Consider the following 24,770-nt stretch of genomic DNA (forward strand, 5'->3'; position numbering starts at 1 on the left):
GAGCACTCCAGAATTGGAATTAAGAACAGAAGCTTTTAATTAACCAATGGATGAATACAGAAGGAACATATCATATATATTCACACAACAGAATATTATTCAGTCATAAAAATGAAGGAAACCCTGCCATTGATAGCAACACAGATAGACCTAGAGGGCATTGTGCTAAGTGAAATGAGCCAGACAGAAAAAGACAAATACTGTATGATCTCACTTATATGCGGAGGCCAAAAAAAAAAAAAAAAAAGGAGAAAGGAAAAATTAAGAAACTGAGCTCATAGCCCAGAGAACAGATTGGTGGTTGCCAGAGGTGAGGGCTGGGGGGTGGGGGAAAAGGGCAAAGGTAGTGAAAGGTACAAACTTCTAGTTATAAAGTAAGTTAGTCCTGGGGATGCCATGCACAGCACTGTGACAATACATATACAATTAACAATACAGTACTGTATATTTGAAAGTTTGTAAGAGGGTAGATCTTCAAAGGTCTCAGCACAGGAAATAACTGTAACTGCAGGTGATGAACGTTAACGAGACCTCACTGTGGTGATCACTGCAGAACGCATACATGTACCGACCATGATGGCGTCCACCTGAAACTGATACAATGTTATATGTCAGTTACACCTCGATTAACTAAAAAAAAGATACAAATAGGAGCTTGTTGTAGGTAAAGATGAAGAAAGGAGTGATTGTGTTACATCATGCAAACAAAGGTTTTTAGTGTTTTTGCCATGCGAGCTTTTACAAAACTTGAGGAAATGTGCCAAATTCACAAATGTCTCCTGGCAGCTGGTCTCTGTGGAAATGCAGGAGAGAGCCTGAGTTCTGCATCCGGCCAACATGGTACAGAAGAGATTGAGTCCATGAGGATTGCAAGGCAAATTGTCCATTGGTGGCGTGGTGCGGATCTGGAAGCGACCCATGAAAACTCACCTCAGGAGATTTAAAGACATCCCGATGACGATATGAACGTCCACAGGATAGACAGAGGCTGTCCAAAGAATGTCTGTCTACCTTTAATTTTTGTTTTAAATATTACAGATTAGACTAGGAATAAAAGCATCATCTACTCCCCAAGATTCATGGTCTCCCAAAATTGCGGCTTATTTATAATTTATAAATTACATTTAGAACAAAATAATAATTTATAATTTATGTAATTATGTGCTTTTGCAAACCTCATTTGTAAAAACACATAAACATATAAAATGCATGATTATAGTGTTTCACGTAGATTCATTTGGTTTTCTTCAATGATTAGCATTTTCTCATATGTACCATAATGGCAGAAAAAAATATATCCAGTGAATTTCTTTGAATTCCAGAAACACCTTAATTTACTATTATTTCTCCACGGTACCTTTCGTAGTTATTTATATCAACAAATGTTATTTTCAGGATATTAAATATTTCCAAATGGATAGGAATTTAACATAGGGAGTAGAAAATTTATGAAATTTTGGCATTTTCTTAACGGTCTCAAATGGAGGCTTAACCTCCACCAAACAAACAAACAAACAAATAAATAAATAAATAAACAAAACAAACGTCCTCTTTGTGGGTCAGCAAGATGCCAAGTCAGGTTGAAATGTGAGTTAGCAGTGGGATTTTAGGGAATGTTACTTACGTGTTCTGAGTCTTGATTTTCTCATCAGTGAAATGGGGATAAGAACACCCACCCATCTGAGAGGCTAAGGATCCGCAAGCCAGGTAAGGGAGGCGAGACAGAATTCGGTGATACTGAGTTTGGTAAACAGAGTTACTGCCTTTGCCCTCTCTTTTAGAAGCCTCAAGAGAGGGAATACAGGCACGAAGCATTCACGTTTTATTTTATTTATTTAATTAATTAATTTAAAGACTTTATTTGAGAGAGAGAGGGAGAGTGGGGGGAGGAACAGAGGGAGAGGGACAAGCTGACTCTGAGCTGAGTGTGGAGCCCCATGTGGGGTTCAGTCTCAGAACCCTGAGATCATGACCTGAGCTGAAATCAAGAGTCAGACATTTAACAGACTGAGCCACCCAGGCACCCCCAGGATGTGCCCATTTTAGCTTCTGAGCTCCAAAATAGGCTCTTCCTTTCCTGTTCTTGAAGTTTGATTAAGGTAGAACAAATAAAGCACACAAATCTTAAGCGTACAGCTCAACTACAAAATACATAACTTTCTAGATGGAAAGGTCCACGAAGTGGCCGACACAATGAATGAAAAAAACTCCCTGACTAAGGCACATGGCAGAAATACTAAAATACCAGTAAGGAGAGCAGATCCTAAAAGCTTACGGGGAGAAAAGAGAAAGTTCCATATGAAGGCAAAAGAATCCAGATTTTATGGGGGCTTCTCAAAACCATAATAGAAGCCAGAGGACCAGGGAGAAATGATTCTCAACTTACTGATTTATCGATCTAGAGGGAGGGTAGAATAAGGACATTTGCCAGATATGTGTGGTCTAAAAATACTGACCTCTTATGCACAATTTCATGGGAATTATTTGAGGATGTGCTACAGAAAACAGGGTGCACCAAGGAGCAAGTGGTAAGCTCCAGACAAGAGAATCTGAAACCACACTGATGCTTCTGGTCCAGCCTGAGGCCGGAAGACTGAGGGTTTAGGGGAGTTGTAGCCTAGAAAAAAACTGAAATAGGTAAGTTAGATATCTGATATGTTTGATCACGCAGGTGAGCAATAACATTCAGAAGTTTTCCATGATTTGTTGAGGGTTTTAAGAAGAATGAAACAGGTGCGCCTGGGTGGCACAGCGGTTAAGCGTCTGCCTTCAGCTCAGGGCGTGATCCCGGCTTTATGGGATCGAGCCCCACATCAGGCTCTTCCGCTGTGAGCCTGCTTCTTCCTCTCCCACTCCCCCTGCTTGTGTTCCCTCTCTCGCTGGCTGTCTCTCTCTCTGTTAAATAAATAAATAAAATCTTAAAAAAAAAAAAAAAAAGAAGAATGAGACGAAGCAAGCAAACAGAAATGATTGGCTCTAAAAATGATAGCTATGATTAGATCCAGGGGAATAAACTTAAAAATTTGTATACGGAATGAATTAAATCACAGTTCCCGGTCGTAATATTGTAAATGCCGACGATCGATCCGGCGAATATGGAGAAGGTGGAGGCGGTGGAGCTAGAGTGGGAGCGCCAAGGGGATGCAGAACACAGTTTTCACGACATGAAATCAGCGGATAATGTCTAACATCAATAAACTGAGAAATCATGACCTAATGACATTATTTAGAATCAGGGCTGCAAAGACTAGAATAGCGAAGAGCTCAAGGTACCATTTTTATCACGAGACTTACTCTTTTTGATTTTAATTGTGCACATGTATCAGTTTGATACTTTTTAAAAAAGGCATGGCCAAGAGAAAGGAAACTCAGAGATGGTAGTCTTGGGAGAAAAGGCTTCTGATTTGCAAGAACACGCTCCTGGGCGCTGACAAAGGTTACGCTCTGAAGCACAGAGTGAATGCCCTAAACAGCGCACTGCAGAGAGCCGATGACGGCCAGGCTCTCCTGCCCCTCAGAGCTAGATCGATGGCCGAGACAAGGCGCTGGAGAGAGGGCAGTACAAGTAGGTACCAGCAGGGGTGGACTCCTCCTTGCCCCCTCCCCTCTTTCCACTTTGTGGCCCGTGGGTGAACACTCCTTCTCTCTGCACCTGTTTTTGCAGCAAGAGCGGATAGAACCGTTGGTCTCCTAATTCGCTTCCGTTTTTAACATCCTGATCATTTGTGATGACAGAGGTCCAGAGGGAGGGAGGCGAAAGTAGAAGACAAAACGGAGATGAATAAAGAGGAGAAGGGAGAGAGAAGACAGGAGAGAAGACCAAGGGGGAGGGAGTATGGAAAGACAGAGGAAAACCCAACACTGCATTCGTTGAGAGTAAAGCAGGTGCCTTGACATTTTGTATCCTTAACGGAGGCTAATTAAATGATGGAAGCACAGCAGAGCAAAGAGCCCTCAGCAATGCAACTCGAAATAGAAGGCTCGGTATTTATTTGGAAGACCGTAATTTCATTTTCCAGGGAGAGTTTTCGGTAAAAAGAGTTTACATGGGCAATTAAATTCTTACCTTTCAACATAGCTGCCTGAGAGCTATAAAAATAAGAACATCTCATATTTCCTATGAGTCAGCGCCTTCTATGGGTGTATATTAACCTGATTGGGTCCTTGCAACAGCATCGTGAAGTCAGTACTACTCTCTCTGCTTCCCCATCAACACACTGTGGCTCAGAGAGGGGGACTCATCCGTTCAGCAAGAAGGCAGAAGCCCCAAGGTCAAACCGAGGTCCCTTTTATTCCCAAGCCCCTGTGCTTTACCTCTGCCTCTCTGTCTGTGGCTCTCCTAACCCGAGAAACCGTTCCAGAGCCGAGAGCTCACCCCGCCCTCCGTCCCAAGCACCGCGGTCCCCTTCTCCATCTCCACGCTCATCTCCTTTGTCTTCGTCTTCTTTCTGGTCTTCTTTTCATTTTCTCCATCTAAGCCTTCTGCGTCACCTCCTCCCTCCTCTTTTATCTTCTTCATCTTTTGGAACAGGCGCCGCATTCATATTGTTCAAAAATGGAACCAACGGGGAAGGTAGGCGCTGAGAAATCCTGCTCCCCCACTGCCCAGCCACGCGCTCCTGCCTCCACCCCAAGTCTCTGCCATCGTTTGTTTCTTTGGTATCCTTTCAGTGCGTCTTTCCGCCAACACAGGAACACAGAAATGATGTTCCTATTTCCTACTTTCTTACCCCAAAGTTAGCATACCGCATTAGAACATACTTTTACACTTCCCTGTTTTCCCTTAGTGATGGGTCCAGGAGATATTTTGATTTTAGTTCACAGGAAGCTTCTTCATTTAAAAAAAAAAAAAAATTTTTTTTTTTTTTTTTTTTTTTTTTACAGGGACAGGCTATTCTAGCGTGTGAATAAATCCTACGTTTATTTAGCCAGTTCCTCAGACGTGGACCCTTGGGTGGTTTCCAGATGTTTTACTATCACAAATGACGCTGTGAGGAATCATCTTTCCGATGTCAGTTCATCCTGATGAGACAGAACTCTAGGAGCAGGGTCGCTGGGTCCAAGGGAAAGTGCGTTTGAAATTTTGATGGCTGCACCCCCAGGAGCTTGGGTCGTTTGGTCCTTCCACTGAGGAAGACCAACATCTGCTTCCCTCGCACAGAGCCAGCGGGGGGTTTTGTCAAACCTTTGGAAGTTTTCCAGTTTGAACGAGGAAAAATGGTGTCCTAGTGGAGTTTCAATTTTCGCGTCTGTGATTATGAGTGCTCACAGGTGTGCGGGACCATTTGGCTTTCTTATTCTGTGAACTGCTCGTGACCTTGGCCCATTTTTCTATTGGTCTTGGGGTCTTACTCTTTTTTATCTTTCAGAGCTCCCTACATCTTTTGGAGATGACACTCTTCTGTGTCCTGAGCTGCCGATGTTTCCCCTAGTTGCTGTCTGTGTTCTCTGTGGTGTGCTTTGATTACGTTTTCTCCGTAGAAGTGGTTGCTATTGGTTCCAGTTACAATGATGAGCTTTTCTGTCTTTCTTTTTTTCTTTCTTTCTTTCTTTCTTTCTTTCTTTCTTTCTTTCTTTCTTTCTTTCTTTCTTTCTTTCTTTCTTTCTGCTTTTGGAGTTTGAGACATAGATATGCCAATCGACTCCAAGGTTATTGTATCCGTCAGAGTCCTAATCAGAGTCCCAATTAGGATAATTCAAGAGGAGTTTATGTACAAAGGGATTAGTTACAAGAGAGTGTGGACAAGATTTAGGGACACTCCCCGCCCCCCCAAGGCGGTGCAAGAATCAGGGCCTCGGAGCAACAGGGGTGTCATTACCCTTGGGCTCCAGGAGGGGAGGGGCAGACAGGTTTCCCTCCTCCAGGAGGGAAAGAGAGCTGTGTAGACCAGGCCAAGTAGAGAAAAGCACTCGTGTCTGTTGGGGAAACAGTGGCCTGCAGGAGGAAGCCAGGAAGGGAATACCCTGCCCTCATTTCCCTCAGGCCCTCCTCTGTCCTGTCATGGCTCCCCGTTGGCCGGAGGGTGCAGGATCCTACTGGTGTCAACCATGTGAGCAGCCTTCCACAGCAGGGAATAGCAGGTGAGTCGGTCAGAACTCTGTGGGGTGGGGGTGGAAAGTGGAGGAGGTCCAGCACAGTTATAGAATGCCTACTGGTAACACTTCCATAGTTTTGTTTTTTACACTTAAAACTTCGATCCATCAGAATTTACCTTGGTGTACTAGGTGTAGTACGGTTCCAACGTTACCTTTTCCCCAACAGCTGTCCACTTGTCCCAACACTGTTTATTACAAAGTGCACCTTCACCCAGTGATTAGGGTACCCATATTTGCCATATATTTATGTCCTGTGTACACTTGGGTCTATTTCTGGATTTTCTCTTCTGTTCCATCAGGCTGTGTGGCTATTCATGTGCCATTTTGTATTAATTAACCAAGGCCTTACGATGGATTCTAAGAACTGGGGAGACCAGTCCCTCCTCATTTACTTTCTAGGTTGGATTTCCGGGCTATGCTTGCTTACTTATTTTGACTGAACCTGCTTGTCTACTTCCGAGGGAAGGAAATTTATTAGTACATTTCGGAGGATTATGTTAAATTTATAAATTTACTGATGGCTGACTCACATCTTTAAATCACAGTTGATTTCTTCTTTGAAACAATGATTTGTCAAGAAACCTGGAAGATACCACTTTACCAATGAGCATGTTACCATTTGCAATAACGGGACTGATATTAGGTCCCTCCCTATGGGATGCATTCAGAACACACCACTCAAGTAGTGTTCCTGCCAAAAATGTCTAACCTAAACCTACTCATGAGAACGTGTTATACAGAGTCAAACTGGGGGCATTTTCCAAAAAAGATGGTCTATACTATTCAAAAATATGAGTATTATCAGTTATGCCTCAATAAAGCTGAAAAAAAATCAGGATCTTGAAGGACATTAAAGGGTAAGGACCTGTTCTAGATGAAAAGAGACAAAGGACATGATAATTACAGGTGCTGTGTGGTCCTGTTTGGATCCTGGATCAGGGAAAAATATCCATTAAGGATGTTAATGGAACATCTCATGAAACTTGGGTATGTATTGTCAGTTAGGTCATAGTATTGTATCAATGTCAATTTACTTGAATTTGATAATTGCACTGTGGTTTTGTAAGAGGATGTTCTTGTTCTTACAAAATGCACAATGAAATATTTAGGGGTAAAGGGTGTTTGCTTTCAAATTGCTCAGGAAAAAAATAATATTCCTATGTATTGAGATAAGGGTAATGAAGTAAATATGGAAAAATGTTAATAATTGATACCTGGGTGAAAATAGATAAGAATTCTTGGTGCTATTCTTATAACTCTTTTGTAAATTTAAAATTACTCAAAAGTAAAAAGCTAAAACAGAAGAAAGTTTGGGTGAGTGGCTAGGGAGAAGATAATGCTGAAGGGTATGAGCTCCTTCCTGCCTTTAGCCAATTTGAGCTTGATTCTGCCTTGTAACGGTTGTTGTCTTAAAACCCAGAGGAATATCAAGTGAATCAATATTAGCCAATCTTATTTTCAATTCCCATAACTAGTCACTGCTTTGATTGCAACACACACACACAGCCACACACGTAAATTCCTTCCGCCTGAAGCAGGTCCAGTGAGTTAGTCGGTATTGGGCTTTGCCATGGGGCGAGTACCACCTTCTCACAGGACCAAGAGAACATGCAAGGGAGCCGAGCTTGCCCCTGGGATCTGGGTGTTCCTAGTGCCAATGGCCAGCAAATGGTATTTGACTTCGGTTTGCAAAACTGGAGGAAATCTCTGAGATGTTCTTCTTTGGGTCCATCCCCGCAACGATAAGAACAGGGGCCGCTGTGACTGTGCCTCCCAGCACTAATTTCTGGAATGCTAACAGTGCTCCAGACTTTATTTTGTTCACTTAATCTCGCATGATCTTGTTTTCTTAGAAGAACCTGGTGGGTAGTTACTATTATTACCCCCATTTGACAGATGGGGAAAGGGAGCTAACACCCCCCTCTAACAAGTGGTAGGAATGGGACTCAAAGCTGGCCATCTGCTTCTAGAATATGCTCCTTATATTCTCTGTGGCATCTTCACAACGCCCCACGTCAGGTGCAGTCTCAAGGGTGGGGGCTGTGAGGTGGCCTCCTCCCCGCCAGCAGGCTCTGGCCACAGTAAGATTGGGAGAAACCATAATAATCACTAGAAACAGATAGCTCTTTGCCTTATAAAGTGTGGCCCAGTGCTTCAAAGACTCAGAATCCTTATGGGCCAAGGACACAGCCTCCAGGACCCTGTGAGAACAGTTTGAGAAGGGTTTGTATACAAGCTGTGCTCCAGGAAAGGATTCACAAATAAATCCTGTGGATGCAAAGGAAGACACAAGGTCAGGGACGAAAGGAGACAGGATTCAGGAAACAGATGCTCTTTTGCAAACAGACCCAGAAGCGCTGAGAGGTGGGCGCAGGAAGAAGCAGCACGGGGGCAGAGATGCCGCGCGGGGAGACGCTGGATGTCGAGCAGGATGGAGGGGGCTCCCACCTGGGTGAGTCTTCTCCAAGCCAGGGGCAGATGAGCTCCTGCATTTACTGACTGCCCTTCCGCTGTGCTCTGAAGGCTATCAGGAGAGTTTGTGCGCGTGTGTTCCATCTGCCACTGTGTGTGTGTGTGTGTGTGTGCACGCACACATGAATCCCCACAACACACACACACACACACACACACACACACACACACACAGAGAGACTACCATGGAGGTTCATCTTGGTTACCTGGCGATGCCAGGATTATAACTGGATTCTACTAGGTTATTAATCCCCAATTCTTGGCAGCTCCCGATTAAGGAGTGGCCCAGCTGGGCCACAATGGCCCCAGTGCCACTCCATATGGGGCCACTGTAGTGGCCACTCTTGGTACTTTACCCAGGTCCCTATGGCCCCACTGGTTCTTGGGTGCCTAAGCCCAGCGTCCTTGAGCTTTGCTTCTGATGGCAGTCCCTTCGCCTGGATTGGCTGGAGAGGGTGGCCTGCCTTTGTGGTCCCTTAAGTGTCTGGGAGTCACATCCCCATGGGGGGTGGGGTGGGCTTTAGCAACAGCTGTCTGGGGAAGGAGTGTGAAAGCCCAGTCCCTTGCTCTGACAGAGGACAAGGTCCAAGGAGTAATTTTCACTCTAGACTCATCTGCGGGATGGGTCTGTGTGTGGCTGCCTCCTATTTCCTGCTCTGCTGTCCCACCTTGAATAAGTCACATGCCCACAAATCCTGGCCTCGGGCCCTGCTTTGGGGAATCTGGCCTCCGACAACCGCTCTCACGTTCCGAGAAATGTAACGGGGAAGAGAAAAATGACATTTACCTGCAGAACTTGACTCAGGGAGACACGGCCCAATGTGTTTGGGAAGAATCCCTGACTATTTACTCGGTGTGAGGGGTGAGCCCCACCCACGTCAACGTGCCGCCTGAAGTGCCCTGTACAGAGTGCAGCCCCAGTTCCTGGCGGGCTTTGTCCGTCTGGCTTCCAGACTAGATATATAAACTGGGGGGGGGGGCTGAACAGAATTGTTTGGGGTGAGGGTGTGGCGCTTGAGCTTTGCCCCGAGGGGATAGGAAGGAAGGGGGCTGCAGCAGCACTCAGCTCCTCCTCGAAATGGACATTGAATGGTATTAAATTCCATTAAAATGTTTGTTTCTTGGGGTACCCATAGGCCTCCAGCTGCCCCTGCTTCCTGGTGAGAAAGAGGCAGGTTTTCGACTGAGCTCTCTGAAAAGGAGCTGAGAAAGGCAGAGGCTGCCAGGGTTGGGAGGGGCGTGCATGAGGGGCCATCAGTGGCCCTGAAGTCCTCGAGGGAGGAGGCGGCGGCTACAGACCAGGGTATTCCTGGTGCCCTTCCCAGCAGCCTGAGGGAGTCAGATGGTGGGACTAGAGGTGACCCTCCATGACTGTGGGATGAGTCACGTTGGAGGGGGGGTTCTGGTGCAGTCCTGGACAATGACTTTGCATCTGTAAGTCTGAGAAGAGTATAGGGATGTTCCTTAACAGGTGGAGAGAGCACCTGGCCCCTCCCACATCAACCACCCATCAGACCTATGCTTTAAGTCTGAATTTTGGTGGAACTTGCATATCATGAGCAAATTAACAGAATAGATGCCGTTCAAGTAATGGGTCTAAGAAACATACCAAAGGTTCAGCCAAACTAATGTCTGCAGCAGAACACAATGAGCAAATGTATGAATCACTCACCTGTTTATGTATCAAGTCTCTAGACGGAGCGTTAGCTTGTCGTCGGAGCCCTGTGTAATCCAGTCTGAGCAGCTATGGACCAGCTCCTGTGCTGGAGGTAAACGGAAGGGACAGGCTACCCTCTGGCTTTTGATGGGCTTCCCATGTATCCCTTGTGTCCTAGTAGATATAGGAGAGGACAGACCCTGGGGCATGCTCAGCACCCAAGGGGTGTAAAGAAAGGACTGATGTCGTGAAGGGAAGGATAGATCCACACTCAGTGAGTAGTAGGGGTGGGCGGGTGAGGTGCAGACAGACGACCTGAACTCATAGGGCCATTGTTGAGAATTAATGAAATAATGAGTGCAAAGCGTCCGGGACAGTAGCTGGCCCAGAAAAGATGTAGTGAGTATTGTTCTTATGCATACACATACACACGTATAATTGTGCATACCACTTTGTTTAATTATAATATATGAATACTCAGTAATGGGCACTAATAAATTATTAGATTATAACAGTATTATATAATATCTTATGTGTGATGTATTATTATATCAATATCTTATGTATATGATATCACTTTATGTTAATTGCTATATTGTTATATTAACAGATGATGTACAATAATATATTTTTAGTAATTATTAAGCATCACATATTAATACTACCATTTAATTTAGTATATTAAGTTAATGTATAAAATTGGATATTATTATGTGTTAGTATGTTATATATACATAGTATATATATATATATATATATATATAGTACCTATTATTGTGAGCAAGGGTCTCATGGTGGGAATGTTCCAGTCCATGTGAGGAGACAAGAGCAGCCAGTCGGCTACGTGTAGCCTGTACGAGGACACAGAGTGGGAGAGGAGGATGGAAAGGGATTTTAGGATTAGTGTTATAGGGCTCTGTGGGGATCTGAGCTGCATTCAGTAGACGGGGACACTCGCTCCTCACGGCTATGCACTGAGCACTTCGTGCAGGCCAGGCGCAGTGCCGGGTACAGGAGAAGTGGCCACAAATGACATAGGTGGGGCCTCTCTGCGGTGGAGGCCATCCATGCGTGGAGACCTGGGAGGGGTCACCCTGAGGAAGAGAAGAGAAATGCACAGTACCCCAGTGCCGCACAAGGAGGGGCTATGGCCCAACAGCTCCAGGGAGGGGTCTTAGGACCTGGAGTTAGGTAGGTGAGTGGTAAAGAGAAGGGCTGGCTGATGCACAAAAAAGATAGTTTCAGACCAAAAGCCAGCTCCTTTGAGGGGCCTAGGGGGATAGAGTCTCTTCAGGAGCAGAGAGCTGGGGAGAGCAGGCTGAGATGTGACTGGCACATGCGCCCTGGAGGGGCCCAGGCTAGGGGTCCAGTGCCAAGTTCAAATGCACTGAGAGAAGAGGGAGCATGGCGAGAAGCTGGGGCTGCTAAGGCAGAGGGTGGGGTGTTGAGGGGCCCCTGGGCGGGTGACGTGAACCGGCAGCTCGGGGAGTTTGGACTCCGTGCTGGGGGCAGGACAGGCAGCCTGAGGAGCTGGAGCCTGGAGCAGGGGTGGGCTGGGGGCGAAGGAAGACCTGTGCTGCTCACGGAAGGCAGGGCAGGCTCTCGGTGCTGACGGGTCCAGCAAACTTGGCACCAGGGTGGGAGAAAAGGAGGCAGCAAGAAGACTGGAAGGTTCTGGGCTCAGTGACCTGGCAGAATCCATCATTATTGAAGATGGGAGGTGCATCTTGGGAAAAGCCTGAGGTTTGTTTTAATATTTCCAGCATCACATTTGGAAAGTTGGTTGAGCTTGGGTTTTTATGGATTGTTTTAGGATTCATAAATTCAAATCGACTTATAAAACAAAAATATGATTTTTGAATTAGTCATTGATAACGTCTAACTGAACAAATCACTGGATTGCTTGCTAATTGCTTGTAATTGCCAAGATCATACATACAAACAATGTGGGAACTCCCCCCTCTCTACACACACACACACACACACACACACACACACACACACACACACCCAACCTCTGAACTGTGTTACAAAGCTGTAATAATTTGACTTCTGAGAATCATGTGGAAAGATTAGAATAAAGGCTAGACGATTAAAAAAAAAAAAGCTAGAGGCTATAGGGAGCCTGTTCTGACTCCGTATAATGATGAATGTCTTAGCAGCTAGGCAGCAACGCGAATGGAATGGTTAATCTGCAAGGAGACGAGCGCGCTCTCGGGATGGTTCGAAGAAGGCTGATTGAGGAGACAGTCTTACACGGGGTGCACCAATGCGCCTATGGCCTCGAAGGTGACTCTCAACTCTGAGTCTTTGATCCTGGGATTTCACAGCCTTAAAGAAGGTACCTTGGGGGTCTTCTTTCCCCTCCCTCACTTTATTACTTCCTGCCCACAATTGCATCAAAACAGCCTATGCACGGGCTCCTTTGGGAGAACCCTGAGCTGACAGACCCTGACCCTGGAGTAGCAGCTGGGCCTGATCAGTCCCTGCTGGTCCCTGCTTTCTCCCCTTAGTCTGTGGGCCAGCAGCCCTGGGAGCCCCGAGCTTTAGCTGGAGCAAGCCTGTGGGGGTCACAGTGCAGCAGCCAGACCTGGCTTCTTCTCTTCGCATTATGTCCTCATACCCCATCAGGTCCCCCACCAACTTCCCATCCCCTCGCTCTCTCCTCCTATCTCCCCACCTTGTTACCCTTCATCCCCCAGTATTCCCTATGATCGTCCCCCTGCCCCCCGCCCTCCCTTCACTGCAGACCAAGGGAGCCGAGTAGATGGGAGCCAAGCACTCTCTCTGCAGAGATGGCCACAGGCTGCAAGGAGGACTTTTCAGGACATCCTGCTGCTTGATGACCTAAAGACGCAGAATTGCTCACTACCTTCCTCAGAAGTTCCAGGTGAGGCCATTTTGTCTGTCCTCTGCCCCCAAAGTGTAATACAGAGGCCGATGAGAGCCCCCGCTCCTGTAATCTCTGGGGAACCCTCCGTGCTGAAGCCGGTCCCAGTCTATCCTGCCGCTACCCCTGCCCACACCCGGAGCCCCTGGCTGCAGCGCCGTCTTCCAGCACCACCGGCTGCAAGCACACTTTCCATCCCTGAGCAGGCCTCTGTTGGAATCGCTCTCTGCCAGCTGTTTCAAAGCCCAGACCTTGCCGAGTAAAGCCCTTGACAGCAGGAGCACTCCGATGGCGCGACGCAAAGAGCTCACACTTGAAGGCAGGAAAACAGCCCTGCACTGAAACGCGGGCCCCTGGCCCCTGTCTGACCTTGGAGACGTAGCCCGTCTTGGCATCCCTCTGGCTCCACCTCTGTGGCTGGGGAACGTTGAAAGCAGTCATCTCTGAGGTTCCGCCAGCTGGAAATCTCTATCACCTGACAGCTGACATTCTAGGAAAGAATTTAAACGAGAGTTTATTTTTCTCCACCCCGTTGTCCTTCTTAGGTTACAAAATTAGGAAATCTAACCAAACCTGGCCACAGAGTATGCCCTTCTGCGGCTATTTCTAGGTGTCATTCGGCCCCAGACCTCGCCCTTGGTCACCAGCGTGTGGGCTTCCTTCTTTTTTAGCTGCTGCTTCTTGATACTTACGAGGGACAACGCTCTCCCGCGCCCAACTTCCATCAGTGTCCTGCAGCCCCCCGAGCCTGTGTTGATGCCTCTCTGGGACTCCCAGGCTGGCAGGGCACAGGAAACCGAAATGACATTCTGGGGAAAAGGAAAAAGGAAACCGATTGGAGCAAAGATAAGCCAGAGTTGGAGATCTGACTGAGGAGCATTTCTGGCCAGAGGGAGCACTTGGCCCGTGATGGGCTCCATGGATGAGTCAGCACAGGAATGGCAAACACAGCCTGTCAGGTCCCGAAGCTGCGATGGAGCAGAATATTGATTGCACTGGGGCGCACAGGAGAGAGCAAGAAGGATAGGGAGGGAGAGAGAGCCGTTTACACCAGACAGATGCAGATAGAGAGGTGAGAGGCATCCGGCCCTGGTTTTCCTTCCCGAGAGCCTGCTTCTAGCAGCTAAGGTCAGTTCCACACGTGCCTGCTGTAGCTTCCTTAAGCCCTGAGTAGCCCTCTGCTGCCTTCCAGATAAGCTGGGGGTGAGCTGACGCAAGAGTGGGTGTGCAAGGCCGCACACCTGGCCGCTTCTGTCAGAAGCCACATCTGCTCCCGGACCCAGGCTCCGTTCTTCAGCGGTAATCACGCCTCTGCCGGGAAGGCACTGAGCCCAGGGAGCTGACCCATTCATCCTTGGCTTTTTACCAGCAGATTCTGTTGTCCATGGATGAAACGACTGTGTTGTCAGAGAACAGGACTTCGGAGCAGGGAGCACGAAATACGTTCCAGACAGAAAGAAGGGCTTCAATTCCCTTTGAGTGCAGGGTCAGCCCATCGGAGGACAACCATGCCGTCTCCCCCTCAGCTGTGTCCCGAATGAATCTCCCATACTTAGACCGTTGGGTGCAAAAAGGAAATGAAAAATGTAGTCTTCGAACACTGGACACCGCGTGCCTGTATGGTGCAAGAGTCCAGGGGGCATGTCCCCAGTGGTTTTGCTGTACGTTATCCGGTACAACCGTCCGCATAATTAGCAACAAAAGAGCCAGTTTAGCAAGCATTTATATGGCAACTATGTAGCAGGCATGCTGCTAGCTGGGGGGCTTCAAACATGACTAAGACTGACTTAGTCATATGCTTTCTCATGGCTTTGATGGTTGTCGGGGAGGAAGTTGGTATTGGAAATGCTTCATGGAACAACCTCGTAAGTAGTCACTAGAATGAAAGACCAAAAAGCATTCCATTTAAATTTTACTTATTTTATAAAAGAACAAAAATAAACTGAAGTTGTTGAACCTTACGTAAATGTTTCTTTACCGCATATTCTCTAAATATAAGAGTTTACAGAAAAATTCGCAGTTTGGGGTTTATATCTGTATGCACACAGAGACACATCGATGCTCTGTGTCTGGGTTTTAGAACATTATTGGTTGTCTCTTTCCAAATGAAGATGAAAATATTGGCATTCTCATAGTGCTTCCATGTCTGTTCCTCTTAATTCTATTCAGTTATACCCTTAATTCTGGTTGAATTGAGTTCCCTTAAAAGATATGCTCAAGTCCTAACCCCTGGTACTTGTGAATGTGACTCTATTTGGAAATAGGGTCTTTGCAGATGTAATAAAGTTAATGAGGTCGTACTGGATTGCAGTGGGCCCTAAGGCGGCGAGTGACTGGTGTCCTTATAAGGAGCAGGAAATTCTGACACAGACACACAGCAGAAAGACAGCTGTGCTAAGATAAAGATCGGAGTGGTGCAGTCTACACCGTGGAATGCCCCGCGTTGCTGGCAACCACCGGAAGTTAGGAGAGAGGCCTGCAACACTCTTTCCTTCAGCCTCCAGAAAGAACCCACCCTGTCAACATCTTGATTTGGACTGGTGACCTCCAGCACTGTGGCGGAATCAGTTTCTGTTGTGTGAACCCCCCGGCCGGTGACACTTCTAGGGCAGCCCCAGCAAATGGATACTTATATTTTTGCATCGTCCCAGTTTCCGTTGTCTATCAGTCACGTTCTGTTTGGTAACCGTAACTATTTTTTTTTTTAAGATTTTATTTATTTGACACAGAGAGAGAGAGGGAGGGAGAGGAAGCACAAGAAGTGGGAGCAGCAGAGGGAGAGGGAGAAGCAAGGGCTCGATCCCAGGACCCTGGGATCATGACCTGAGCAGAAGGCAGACGCTTAACTGACTGAGCCCCCCGGGCGCCCTGGTAACTGTAACTCTTACTTGTGTGTGACCGTGTGTTTTATGATGACATAGATTCATTGTTCATTAGCTGTTTCTTTAGGCGTGCGGTCTCCCTTTCCTCTTGCCTTGTCGTTTGGTCTTCTCGGCTTTGAACTCTTGGTGAATTCCCTCCCCACCCCTCGCCCCCCTTCCTTTGCCCTGTTCTTTGTGCTATGTGTTTGCTTAGCTGCCCAGCGCTTTCTTTCATCTGACGCAAGCCTGAGTAGCTCTCTGCAGACCTTCTGTTTGCTCTGAATCAAAGATGGTAACTTGGCATTACTCCTTCCTTCTCTGAGACCAAGTTGTTTTTCTCTATGAGCAGTTTGAAGCCTGAGTATTTCCCTTTCTGTTGCCTTAGAGAATCGCAGGTGTAGAAGAAGGAATTCAACTGACGTGAGCCGGTACGTTTGTTGGACTGTCTAGACTTTCTTTCATGAAAGGAAATTTCGTTCATATCTGGTGACGGGCCCTTCTCCACCCAGCTGTAGGGCCAACCCCACTCCCACAGGAACTGTGCTAAGGGTTTCAGATTATTTCCCCAAAACAATGTGCACTCCCCCAGGCCTTAGGTCAGGCCCTGCTTCACCCACTTCCCTGTTTTACCCATTTTACCCCACGAATGATTCCACTACTCCTCTGTCAGAAGAGGAGAGAGAGACAGCTCTCCTCCTAGCTTGGTTCTCAGGATTTAGGGGAACCACAATTATGGCTCTGGGAGCAGTGTGGCAGCTGCCTGACCGCCTGTCCTCCATGCCACATTCTTCCTCATTTCCCCCTTGGTTGCTATTAGAAAATTCCTTTTTTTTTTTTTTTTTGCCAGTGTAATTTTTTCCCCTTACTTTTATTGAGCATTGGGAAGAGAAATTCTGTAAAACCACCTTAACTCAGAAGTTCACTACTAACAATAATGAACTTATGCTGAAGTGGTTTAACATAATAGCAACCACTGTTGACTAGGGAGATGGGTGATAATACTGTCACTCAGACTTCTAATTTCATCAGCCCCTCTTTTTTTTTTTTTTAAAGATTCTATTTATTTATTTGTGAGGGAGAGAGAAAGAGAGAGCACAAGGGGGAGAGAGGCAGAGGGAGAAGCAGGCTCCCCACTGAGCGGGGAGCCCAACACAAGGCTCCATCCCAGGACCGCAGGATCATGACCTGAGTTGAAGGCAGATACGTAACCAATGGAGCCCCCCAGTTGCCCCTAATTTCATCATCCATATCCCAGGGAATTGACAAAAAGAAAAGAACCACAAAAGATGAGTTTTGCTTGTTCTGGAGAGGGTTCTCCAGGAAGACAAAACCAATAGGATCCATTTGTATCTGTATGTGTATCTAACTTATTATCTATATAGAGAGATTTATTATGAGGAATTGGCTCATGTGATTATGGGGCCTGAGAAGTTTCGCAGTCTGTATGCAAGAGCGGAGACCCAGAAGAGCATGGGTACAGCTCCATTTTGAGCCTGGACGCCTGACCACCAGAGAAACCAGTGGTGTCAGTCCAGGTCTAAGTCCCAAGACAGGAGAAGATCAATGTCCCAGCTTCATAGTCAGGCAGAAAGATGGAGAACTCCCCATTCCTCCACCTTTTTGTTCTATTTGACACAACAGTTGTTCTGTTTATTCCATCTAATCCAACAGATGGATGGAGCCCACCCACCCTGGGGAGGGCAATCTGCTTCCATCAGTCTGTGGATTCCAATGCTAATGTCTTCTGGAAAACCTTCACAGAGACAGATAAAACAACGTTTAACCAGATGTCCGGGCATCTTGTGACCCTGTCAAGTTGACACATAAAATCAACCATTGCAGGCAGTATTCAGCATGTTAGCTAAGAATTCAGATCCTGGAGTCAGGGAGACACAGATCTGAATTTTGGGCTCTGCTATACATGCTGTGTGACCTTATTTTAGGCGACTTCCCGTCTCCGTGCCATAGCTCCCTCATCCATGAGACGGGAATGAAAAGAGAACTACCTCGAGGGCTAGTTGCAAGGATGGAAGGTGGTAAGGCTCTGAGGTTTGTGATTGGAATTAAGAACACTTGGGCTGGAAGCCATTGCCGAGTCCATCTGATCTTTTCTTACAGATTATACGGGAACGATGAAACTGGAGCCCAGACTAGCTCACCTGTCTCTGAGGAGACGGTAAGGTAATGGAGTTTGTGCGTGGTGCCCGGAATGGAAATAGGAGATATACTGCGAGACTCTCAGTCATTCTCTCCCTTGCAGGTCACCTTGGTCAGCTCACTGATGAGTCCAGTCCATGGCTGGGGCTGCCATGGGCAGCATCTGAAGGAGGATATGAAATCAGTCAGGTGCTTGGACCCTTGCTGTCTGATTACTCCACTGGTGTGAACTGCTGTATTCATCCCAAAGGGGCAGTCTTCACATTCCCCCCCTTTCTCCATGAGTCTTATCTTTCCCTTTAACCAAATATGCCCTTTTGGGGAGGAATTTTAAAAAAGCAATTAGGTGAGTGCTGTGGGAGCCCAGCCATCATCAATCATGGTGTCAATACTCAGCATGATTTATTCATCACAACAAAACTTCTGAGCGTAAGGCCCTCACCATGCATTCCCTCCTTATCCTCACATGACCCGATGAGGCAGCACAAAGGGGCTTCTCCCCTTCTTTGGGTCATCTGTGGGGAAATGGAGGCACAAAGGTGGTCAATTGCTTACCAAGAGACACTCAACAACTGAACAACTCAACCTGGAGATCACCTCCTGAGACGGGAAGTCTCCAGCCCATCATGTCTCCTTGCAACCACACTGCCTCTCCGGTGGACTCCTCACCACCCACCCACGGCTAGGAAGCAGGACTCCCCGGGTAGAGAGTAAGGCTAACTGACGTTGTTTGGCCATGGATCTTACATGTGGTTCCAGTCACCAGGATGGCAGGTGCAGGTACTCTCATCTCAGTATGGTGTTTCCAAGGAAACAGTTTCATGACTTAAAACTCAAGTCCTCTCCGTGGTGTCTTCCCAGCCACACCTTCCACTCGGCTTCAGAGGTCTAGGTGGGTGCAGAGGTGTCCCTGTGTGTGCCATGTTGTGACTTAGCTTGCTCTCTGTCCCAGCCTTTGTCATTCTATCCTGAACAGACTAGGTGCTCAATACAGACTTGTTCAACTGACTTAGATCAACGAATCCATTCACAGTCAAAGAATAATGGTTTGATAGCACTGAGGATGTTCCAAGTATATTTCAAAGGCAATACCAAAAGGAGATTTGGGGGGGGGGGTCAGGGAAATTAAGGTACACTGGCTACTGTAAAGGCTTAACGCAATACTGGTTTATTTTGCCATTATGTCCTAGTGCAGTGTAGGTCTGGGGTGCCTCTCCTGCAGGGTCTGGGCTGTTCGGTCACTGTCCCACCCACAGGTAGTTCCTACAGAAGGTCCCACTTCTAGTCAAATATGGGTGATGAAAGTTCTAACGTCAATTGAAACTGACTTGCGTCTTCTACAAAATGCTAGACTTACAATACAAATACTGACTTAAAAAACTGTATTTGTGCTTGTGATCAGGGAAGCCTAATTAAAAGTGTGATTACATTCCAAATCATCTTTATCAGGTCATTTTGTTCGTTAAAAAAAAGTATTCAATAGGTAATGGTGATTGAGCCTTGTGCTAAACCATGTGTGGAATGCAAGAGAAGTGGAACGCATCGCCCACAACAGTTAGCAATCTATTGGGGGGGGGGTGGATAAAGGGATAGTTTGGGACTGAGTGAAAAGTGAGAGTCTTCTGCCTTGTGGGTAGCTGAAGTTGGAGACTATGAACATGCCATTGGTTTTGTTGGAAGTAGGCACAAGGAGGGGTACAATGGGGGTCTCACCAGCAGTTTGCCGAAGCAGGGAGCAGACTCAATACAGTAACGCTAGCAATGTATTTAATTGACATTTCTTTTTTTATAATGTGACAATATGTGGTCAAAGAAGAAGGTGCAGGTTTAAGAAGTTAGTATTTATAAAATGTGAAAGACACAGTTGCGAGGATAACTTTTTTGTAGGTGGGAGGCTGGGGGGGGGTGGGCTAAGGTGGTCCTATTGTGTTTACTTGGTGGTGGTTGTTGTTTGGCTTGACCAAAAACTCAGTCATTTTTCTGTGTACCATATTTTGCCTAAATCATGTGCCGATGGTTCTGAAAAAGGGAAAAAAGGAAAAAGAAAATGTACATATCTGTATCACAGTCAGAACTTTGTCACGTGACAGTATTAGCATTGCTTCAGCTAAGGTATAATTTTTGTTTAAACCTAGAAGCGGGACCAGTTTTCCTACCGTCTGCCCTGACAGAGGAAAAGAAATTGTTTCAGCCATGGATTTGCTCTTTTCCCTGCCTCATTGCTCGTAATGCATTAAGAGGTGGTGTAGTTTCTATGTTTTTGGAGGAAAACATAAATGTTTAATTTAATTTTAATACCCCAACTATTAGATTGAAAAAAAAAAGTGAGAGTCTCAGCAGGGGTGAGTCCGTGTCCCTGAGGAGCCTCTTGGAGGGGATCTAGCTGGGTCCTAGTATGACTAGGAGAGGACAAGCAGGTGAGAACTGACAGGGCATTAGAACTTTCTGGGCGGAGTGGGATGGGGGAGGAGTTAGGAACGAGCTCTGGTAGAGGGACTAGCATGGGGAAAAGGCGCTGAGGCAGAGAGAGAGTGCCTCATTCAGAGATCCGAACGGTGTACTGTGGCCCGAACTTTTGGGCGAGGAGCCCAGCGTGGCAAGAGAAATGAGCAGGTGTCAAGTCTGAAGTCCTCATACACTGAAGGCTGAGTCTGGCTCTTGGACGTTTTCTTGTCTTTGGTGTGTCTAGCCTTTTCTTCCCAGGCCAGGGACTCTGTACTGGGTTCCAACCCAGCTCTCTACCATCTGTCAGGCCCAAAACTCCATGATCCCAGGTGAGGTGTTAGCAGACATATGCAGGGGGTCATAAAATAGAAGACAAGCCACTGAATTAGGAGAAGATATTTGCCACACATGTAACCGATAAAGGATTAATAACCAGAGAACATAAAGAATTGCTATAAATCAGTAAGAAATAACTCAATAGAAAAATTAGGGAAAGCACGGACTATGTGTTTCACAGAAGTGGAACCCTGAGTGGCCAATAACAAAATGACCAGCTGCTCACCGGATCAGTCCTCGGGAGGGTGTAATAACTCACAGGGTTCAGGCTGCTCTCTCAGCCCAGGCTCTTTGTGTTTTTATTCAGGGACGTTGAAAACCAAAACACCTTTCTGATCCAAAGGGATGGCACTCAGACGGTGACATTTCCAGTCTTGGGTCAGTTTGGGAGAGAGGATATTGGGCAAAGAGTGCCTCGTTTTTCAAATTTCATCAAGTGAGAGACTGCTACCTTCTTTTATTGTTAAGGAGAGAAAGACTGCATTTTTGGTTAATCTAAGCACTCCATTTAGTTTAATTCTGACTTCCATAGAATAATGAACGCAGCTGCCAGAGTCCCCGGGAGGAGCAGCCTGAAGCTTTCATTGTAATGGGGTCCCGACAAAATTTCCAGCCTCAGCTCATGCAGCCCTCCTACAAATTCTCCTCCCTTGCCTCTTATACCCCATACTATTTAAGCCTCTGAATATGCCACAGTGTTCTAAACCCCTAAACTTTTGCATGTACCTCTTGCTCTGGTTGCAATGACCCCTTCTACCTCGTTCCACACTCCCCTGGAAAACTCTTACTCATCCTTCAAGACCCAACTGAAAATTCCCTCAATGACTCATTGTTTTCCTGATTTACCCAGGCAGCATCAATGTGGTCCCTCTTCTGGGTTTCTATTGCACTTAAAACAAAAGAAATCTCTCTTCTATTACGGTGCTTGTCTCGCTGTGTTGTAACTCTCATATACCATTTGTCTTCTGCTCCCAAGGGTGAGACTCTATGGATGGGAATCGTGTCTCTTCACCTGTGCGTCAGGACAGCGCCTGGCCTTGGAGGAGTAAATGAGTGAATATCCTTTTACATGAGAATGAACACTCACAAATTCGCTGAGTGCTTTTAGGACGATGCTTTCATCCGTGAGGCATGGGGGTCCAGGAAAAGGTTTGGCTGTGTGGCTGAGTTGGGAGCCTACAGGCTTTTATTCCATACCAGCCAGCTCACGTAGATTGCTCAACTGCAATTTTGCAGGGAAAGGAAAAAGCAATTTGGCATTCTGAGTATAATTAGGTTTCTATAAAATCCTAGATGGATCTTGGACCGTCATTGTCATGTTTCTGAGAGAAGAAGGCAGAAGGTCAGACCAGGGTTACAGAGAAGTACAGACATCGGAGAGCGCTGTGCTGTCCCCTGGCTTCCTCACTCCCCCTCCCCTTCGTGACAATGGAGCCAGTTTCTAAGAAAGGGGCAGCTGGCTCCTATTCACAACGGGCTGCTTCATGCAAAGCTGACTTGAATCCCACTGGGCCTGGAAGCCACCACAGTCCTTCTGACAAGGGCTCCTCCGCGGCAGACGGTCTTCAGGGGCAGAGCTCATCTTCTCTAACTTTCTTTCAGAAGTGACCCAAGTTTGCTCAGCGGGGCATGGGAGGTAAATGGGTGATCGAGCCCACTTGGGAATGGAGCACCAACTACTGAGGGGCCCCAGGGGGCAACTGAGACTTAAGGAAGGACTGAGAGTGTCGGTGGTACAACACCCCCTGGTCGGCTGGGTGGGGGCCACGGCACAGGGGTCCTGCGGCTAGACCCTGCCAGAGCGCATGCGGCCTAGAGCGCCTGAGAGCGGATGCAGGGTTGGAAACCGATGACAGTAAGGGGCTGGGGCCGGGGCCACTGTATACCGTCGCCCCGCTTGTTCTCTGCGCAACCTGCACAACCCTCGACTGGGACCGCACCGGGATCAGTGTGCCCCGGAGCATGACAGTGCACGGCTTGCAGCATTTGGGGCTTTGGGCCCTCACATGTCTAGTGCCATCAAAGCAGACTACCTTCGGGCCAGTGGGGCACACTCTTCCCACATGGCACAGGGACCCATTTTCCTCACTGCACGTGGTTGGAAGCAAGTTGCAGGGAGGGAGGGAGGTAAGCCCAGCAATCCTGTGCTCTGGCAGCCCAGGGCTGAATGGGAAGAGGGTGTGCAGAGGATGGTTCCAGAGTCAGAGAGACTCTCTGAATTCTGCCTACGTTGTTACTGCAACAGGCACTCCTGGCTCTTGCATCCCCTCCCCTCCCCGCCCCCACCCCCCCAGCCCCCGGATGGCAGCTCAGGAGCACCTGAGAGTCTCCTGCGTCCAGAGTGAACCGCAGAACTGCCTGCTTTCTGCCCCGGAGAGGTAACGCTCCCCTTGAGTTGCACACTGTTGGGCGGCCTTCTGCACCTGCTGTGAGAACACACGCTTCTGTTGACTTCCTTCTCCCCTACCCTGCCCTCCCCGCACTCCCCGCCCCAGACTTCCTGGGATCAACTTCCAAGTTACCAGCTGGTACTGTCTGTGCCTGTCCTTCTCAGGCTCTGCTTCAAAGGGAGCCCAGACTAAGAAAGCGACCTCGTGCATCTTAGGTGCGCGACAGTCTTCTCGGTCCTGTGTTTTGGGGTGTGTGTGTCTGTGTCACTAATAGGCTCTTCAAGGATCCCTGCAGGGATTACTGAGGTGACCGGGTAAGGCATTTGGCACAGCTCGTGGCCCTAAGGGAGCATGCGCTCTTGCCCGTTATCTCCATCTCATGGGGACCATTCCATCGACTGCTGAAGGGACCGCATAGGCTTTCCTGCCCCCTGACATTTTGTTATCCCCAGAAATAGTGTCTTAATTAATATTTTAACTATCTGAAACTATCCATGGGGAAAAACACCAACTGCCAAAATGAAGCGGTCTTGGTAAATCAGAAATAGGCAAATAGTAACACAAACAAACAAAAGGCATTCTTAAAGGAGCCGCTTGGTACTTTGAAATTAATTCTCCCTCCCCACGCAGAACCCGAGCGTAACTGCTTTGGCTCCAGCGCGTGATGCCCCGTAGCCCAGATCTGGGGAAACCTGGCTTCTTGAACTTCAGTAACAGTGGAATCGCCCCGGAGTCTTTGTCCTTTTTGCGCACAGAGGTCAGGCGGGGACTCCTTCATCTTTGCATCAACAGCGTCCTTGCTGTCCACAAAGACTTCGCCCTGCCCTGGACAGATATGCAAGGGGACGCGCACGGCACGCTCTGCCCGTGACATTTACTTAGCTCGCGGCAGCCTATTTGAAGAATCCTAGCCCAACGGTCACTGTCCTGCTGAAGAGGGCTCGGTCATGTTATTAAGCCAAACTTCCAGAGGGCAGACTTCTTTCTGCAGAGGGAAATCTGGATATCCTCCTGGGCCTTTGACTGGGAACACGGCTTCCTTAGCGTTCCACAGGTGGGGACGGCCACGAAGCCAGAAACAGGATGCACCTGCGGCTCCTGGGGCAGGGACTGTCCAGCAGCTCCTGGGCGTCCAGGGGCCGAGGCTGACTTCTCTTCACCTGCCGTCTGCTGCGAGTTCACCGGAGGCTCCCACTCCCAAGGCCTGCAGGAATCCCTGGGGAAAGGACTGTGAGTTCATTCACCTGACCTGGTGATTCAGCCCTGCTGACACTGGAGTAGGTCGATTTTGTTTTAAGGGTGAATTAGACCTATTATGGCCCCCAGAGGGCAATTAGATTCCCAGACAAGGGGATTCTCAATGTCGTTGTGGAGCCTGAAAGAGTTAATTAACTCCACTTAGTGAGGTATTTACTACCAAGGATCTCAGGCAGGGGATAGTTGATAAGATTATCAGGACAATAAAG

At 47.5% G+C, this 24,770-nt stretch overlaps 1 long non-coding RNA gene across 1 annotated transcript; it reads right to left on the minus strand.

The window, feature by feature from the left end:
* Positions 1 to 320: 320 nt before the first annotated feature.
* Positions 321 to 15,159, minus strand: LOC103664959. The gene is made up of 4 exons (XR_569186.2): positions 13,808 to 15,159; positions 13,485 to 13,605; positions 10,241 to 10,326; positions 321 to 593 (listed from the first exon to the last, which is right to left on the minus strand). It is a non-coding gene; the product is annotated as an uncharacterized LOC103664959 (long non-coding RNA).
* Between the last annotated feature and the right edge of the window lie 9,611 nt (positions 15,160 to 24,770).

The sequence above is a fragment of the Ursus maritimus genome, unplaced genomic scaffold (assembly GCF_017311325.1).
Source record: "Ursus maritimus isolate PB19 unplaced genomic scaffold, ASM1731132v1 scaffold_30, whole genome shotgun sequence".
Lineage (NCBI taxonomy): Eukaryota > Metazoa > Chordata > Mammalia > Carnivora > Ursidae > Ursus > Ursus maritimus.